The 5963-nt window shown below is 35.4% G+C and overlaps 1 pseudogene; it reads right to left on the minus strand.

Moving 5' to 3' along the window:
• Window positions 1-4232: 4232 nt before the first annotated feature.
• Window positions 4233-4351, minus strand: LOC111740454 (annotated as a pseudogene).
• Window positions 4352-5963: the final 1612 nt, after the last annotated feature.

Below are 5963 nucleotides of genomic sequence, written 5' to 3' on the forward strand. Positions count from 1 at the left end.
ATATATCCCCCTAAAATTAAGATAGTTTAAGAAGCCTCTGAGACAATGCCAATCATAACAACTTTCACATCATAGGGGTACTGGAAAGAGGAGAGAAAAACAATTGAAAACCTATTTGAAAAAATAGTGACAAAATACTTCCTGGACTTAGTGAGGGAAATAGACATACAACCCCAGGAAGCTCAGGGAGTCCCAAAGAAGATGAACCCAAAGAGGCCCACAGTGAGACACATCATAACATCATAATTAAAAGGCCAAAAATTAAAGATGAAGAGAGAATCTCAAAAGCAGTAAGAGAAAAGCAATTAGTTACCTACAAGGGAACACCCATAAGACTGTCAGCTGATTTCTCAACAGAAACTTTGCAGGCCAGAAGGGTTTGGCAGAAAATATTAAAAGTGATGAAAGCCCAGGGCCTACAATCATTATCATTTAGAATTGAAGGACAGATAAAGATCTTCCCAAACAAGAAAAAATTAAAGGAGTTCATCACTACCAAATCAGTATTACAAGAAATGTTGGAGGGTCTTCTTCCAGAAGGAAAAAAAATATATATATATGTATATGAAGTCTAAATAAGGAATGACAATAATCACATATCTATCAATGACTACTTCAACTGAAAATAACTAAATGCTCCAATCAAAATATAGTGTGGCTGAATGGATAAGAAAAAAAGAACCTTACATATGCTTCCTATAAAAGACACACTTCAAATTAAAAGACACACGCAAAATAAAGGTAAGGAAATAGAAAAGATATTTCATGATGGATCTAGAAGGTAGTGTGCTGAGTGGAGTAAGTCAGATAGAGGAAAATAAATGTCATATGATTGCATGTATGTATGAAATCTAAAGAACGAAACAAACAAACATACAGAAACAACTCATAGAAACAGAGAACATTTGAGGGTTACCAGATGGGAGAGGGGTTGGGGAGTTTGTTGAAAAAGGGGAAAGGGATAAAGAAGTACAATTTGGAAGTTACAAAATAGTCATGGAGATAGAAAATATAGCATAAGGAATATAGCCAATAATATTATAATAACTACGTATGGTGTCAGAGTGGTACTAGATTTATTGGGGTGATCAATTTGTGAGTTATATAGATGTCTAATCACTATGTCGTACACCTGAAACTAATATAGTATCATATGCCAACTCTAACTGAAAAGAAAAAGTTATTAATTTTAACAAAAGAGATCATCTGAACATTTTATGGGATCTCTCATGTATGTAACTAACTGCTTTTCTCTTGCTGCTTTTAATATTCTCTCCTGATTTTAGACTTTTGGAGTCATCTAGTCTTTTTAAATGAGAATTGTTACTTGAGATTATAACACTTGGTTCTTAAAACTAAAACAAAACCAAACTTCCTATGGCCAAATGGTCCTGGGAATAAACAATTTCACACGATTATCATGCCTTTACTAAGAAAGGTTTAAAAAAAATAGTTTTTAAAAAGATTATCTCTTTGTTTGTAACTTTTGGCATTTTAATTATGATGTGTCTTGGTGTGGGCCTCTTTGGGTTCATCTTATTTGGAACTCTCTGTGCTTCCTGGTCTTGTATGCCTGTTTCCTTAGCCAGGCTAAGAACATTTTCATGATTATTTGTTAAAATAGGTTCTTAATTCTTTGCTTTCTCCCTTGTCCTCCTAGTACTCCTATGATGCAAATGTCATTATGGCTGAGTCCTTTAACTATCCCAATTTTTATTTATTTATTTTTCTTTTCATTCTCATTGATTATTGTCTGCTACCTTGTTTTCTAAATTGCTGGCTCTATCTTCTGCTTCATCTAATCTATTGCTTTCTTCTACTATACTTTTATTTCAAGTATTGTATTCTTCATTTTTGATGTTCATTGTTATGGTTTCTGTATCCTTTTGTATGCTTACTCTCTCTTTGTTGAAGTTCTCACTAAGTTCCATTAGCATCCTTATAAGCAGTATTTTAAACTCTGTATTTAGTAGATTGATTGAATTCATTTGTTTAGTTTTCATTGGGGACATTTCTTTGTCTCTTCATTTTGGATATCCCTCTGTTTTTATTTCTATATATCAGGTAGATCTGCTAAATCTCCTTTTTGACAGGGTGGCCTTACATAGCAGTTCTCCTGTGGAGCCCGGTTGCTTATTCTCCCTGATCATCTGAGCTGTTACTCCAGGAGTACCCCCTGTGTGTGTTGTTTGTGCCCTTTTGTTTTAGTTGAAACTTAATTGCTGTTGACACATTAGTGGGTAAGATTGACCCTCTGGCTTACTATGAAGATGTACCATAATCACAGAGTATGATCTGCTGTGTTGGTGCTGACCCCACAGAATGAAATTTGCCCCAGTGGGAGGTGTGTTGGTGCCTGCCAAGACCACTTTTTTTGTGCTGATTGTAGAGCTAATCATGTAGTACCGTTTTAGTCTGAAGCTGGCCACCAGATGTATTGTTTCTGAGGCCTATTGGGAGTGGCTCCAGTATAGGTCACATTCAGCTGCTGCCTGTGGCTGGCCCGGTGACAACTGTTAGGAGTTACGAAGCAATCTATAGTTGGTAGCTGCCTGCGATGTGCTTTGATACATGTGGGAGAGGCCACTCTGGGAACTGAGTATGGCTGCCACCAGTACTGGACCTGGGCCACTTAACAAAATGCATAGGATATTCCAAAGCCAACTGATGACTTCTGGCTGCCTGCAAACCCCATATCTGAGACAGCTTCCAGCAGTATTCAAGTTGGGTTGGGAGGGGTTTCAGAGCATCACCGGGGTGGGCAAGTAGTGTTCATCAGTTTAATGCAGATTTAGCTTTGGCACCAGCGGTGAGCCTAGACCACTCAGTAAGAGGCATCAGGCCCACTGAGGTGAGCTGCTGCCCACCTGGTCTTTGTGGACCTTTTAGTGTTTTTAAGAATGCAGAGTGGGCTGAGGCCAAATTCCCACCTGTGAAAGAGCCTCTGGTGTTATGCTAGTTGGATGGGGCTAGGTCTCAGCGAGTCACCACAGTGGGGCAAGTGGTATTCACCAGGTTAATGCAGGTTCAGATTTGACACCTGCCTGCAGGCTGTGTAGGGGATTGGCTCGATACAGGAAAGGTGGCACCCACTTGCCTGCTGTGTGGAAGTGCTCAATGGCAGTTGTCCCTCCAACCTTCGCCCTAAAGCCACACACTTAAGTTTGTCTCCATATGTCTCTGTGCCTTTTCAGCTCCTTTCCTTTTTTTGAAGCTTAGGGTGAGTGCCTGTGAGTGAGTCCGTATGTGGACACTTTAAGAGGATACTTGATTTTTCTGTCTCACTCAGAGTGGTGGAATCCTTACTGATTTTCACAGCCAGATGTGAAATGGGGGGGCTCACTTCCCAGCACTGGTCCTCTGGGCATGAAAGCTTTGTGTGGGCCCATGATCTCTTGTTCCTCAGGGGGTACCTCTGCAGCTGAGATATTCCTCCCAATTCTCGACCACCACATATGGGTGTGGGACCAACCCATTTGGAGTCTGCACCTCTCCTATCAATCTTAACGTGTTTTTTTCTTTATATTCTTAGTTATATGACTTTTGTTCAGCTATTCCTCAAATGGCTCTAAAGGTTAATTATTCTATAATTTAGTTATAATTTTGATGTGATCATGAGAGGAGGCAAGCATAGTGTTAACCTACTCCATCATCTTGACAAGAATTCTCATACTTTTTTCTTTATAAATGTATTTCTTCTGCTTTTGGGAGTTTATTTTGTGATTATTTTTTAAAATTATTTATTTGGGGTGAAGGGTTAAAGAAAGACAAATTAATAGTAGATAGTTGGTCACAGGGATGGGGAGCACAGAATAGGGAATACAGTTAGCATTAATATGATGGCTATGTGGAGTGCTAAGGGAGGGAGGGAGCAATTGAGGAGATCATTTTATGAACTATATAGATGTCTAACCTATATACTGTATACTTGAAACTAATTTAAATAATTTTTTAAAATTATTTATTTGATGCTAAGTTTATTTATATTTGTTCCTTCTTTTCCTCTGATACATTAACTTAAGGCTCTAAAAATTTCTCTGAATACTATTTTGTTGCATTTGACAAATTGTGATATATAACGAGAATGTTATATATCATTTATTTCTAAACAGTCTGAATTTTACTTTATTTTTTATTTATTTTTTTATTTTTTAGGCAATGCAACCCTTGGTTGACCTCACAGATTGCAAGGACCTTATCAGATTACAATCCTTTATTTTTTTAGTTTCTTATGCCTACAGCACCTGATCTTCCTAGGTGGTCTTCCATCCAAGTACTAACCAGGCCCAACCCTGCTTAGCTTCTTAGATCAGATGGGATCGGGTTTGTTCATGGTGGCACGGCCGTAGACTAAACAGTCTGCATTTTAAACTTTTACTTCATTTTTAATCCAGGAGTTTTACACCAGAGTGTGGTTTGTTTATTTTATTGTTTGTTTTTAGTTATTTTTACTAAACTATTTATTTACCATCTTATTTCTGCTTAATTTCTAGTTTCCTCTGTGGATTTGAATATGATTAATTTTTATATACATTCCTTTAGTATTTAAAAACAATGTGTGTTTTCTGATGTGTTCAGATTAATATATCTATAAAATTAGTTTAATATGTGTTATTTACTTCCTCTACTCTTGTCTGTTTGTTTGTTCTATTGTTATCTGAGAGAAAAACCTTCAGCTATGACTATAGACTTGTTAATTTTTTAAATCATTTTTTTACTTCAGTTTACTATTAAAAATAAAAATGCTTATGGTAGTTTAATATCTTTGGCTCATATGATATACTTTGACAAAGCAATAAATATTTCTACATGTAATGCAGTTTTGTGTACTAATTTTTAAAGTAGGGTGTATGTCTCGCTTTAACAAAAATAAAATACATGTAAAAAATAAGCAGAAATATGGAGCTAGAGAATAGATCATCTTTGGATAACAGAGAAAAGCTCTCCAGAGCTTTTAAAAGGATGGTTATGATTAATAGATAGCATATCTCCACTAAGGAGTCATGATGATCCACAGTTTTATGTGCCCATCAGTGTTCTCCAGGAGTGAAGCAATGTTTGCTAAGAAATTTTTCCATCCTTGCTTTTATGGATCGATGAAGCAGTGGTCTATAATTATATAAGCATAAAAATAAGTTAAAACTGATTTTTCGATGTCATTAAAATAATAAAGTCTTGTTTAAAATTCAAAACCACTTAGTTCCATCCTACTTCTTTATGTACAGTCTCAAAGAAAGTGTTAGTGTCGACAGCTATATGTGGGATAAAAAGTACAGCTTATAGTTCTCTTCTTGAACCCAGCATAAGTCACAGTTTTGTGATAGAAGCAAAGGCTAAATGAGGGGAAGGAAAGTGTTCCCAGTTTACTAAGTACATTGTAGCTCATTTGAAAATCTGAAAATTTTTCTCAACATTTTTTTCTAGAAATAAGACTAATGCCTCTAAATATTAAGCTTATTGTTGAGATTCCTTAAATTATGTTCTTTATAATTTCTTACTGAAAATTAGGAATCATATCATTCTTAATGCTCTGAGATTATATTAGAGTTAAAAATATTAAACATCATGAAAATATAAGACATCAATTAGAAACAACAAAATTACTATTATTCAGCATATAAATAAAATGTTTTATGTTTTTCTAGATATAGTCCCAATATATGCAAGGGGAAAAATGAAATACAAACAAATATAGAACACAAAAGAGACATATATGAACAATTAACATACATATAAAATTATCAAAGGCATACAGTAAATGGACAATTTAAAAAATTCTCAGTGGATTATGTCAGAAGGAGCTAAATTTATAGAAATTCTTCCTTTAAGTTCTAATGAAGAGTGAAATATAATTTTATTTGTCATTGTGTATGAGGTCCAAAGTAATGTTAGTATGCAAAAGGAATATAAGTTCAAAGGTTTGGGAAGATCACACATTGAAACAATGTTTTCATAGGATATGA

This window comes from Pteropus vampyrus, unplaced genomic scaffold (genome assembly GCF_000151845.1).
Source record: "Pteropus vampyrus isolate Shadow unplaced genomic scaffold, Pvam_2.0 Scaffold63, whole genome shotgun sequence".
In the NCBI taxonomy this organism is placed as follows: domain Eukaryota; kingdom Metazoa; phylum Chordata; class Mammalia; order Chiroptera; family Pteropodidae; genus Pteropus; species Pteropus vampyrus.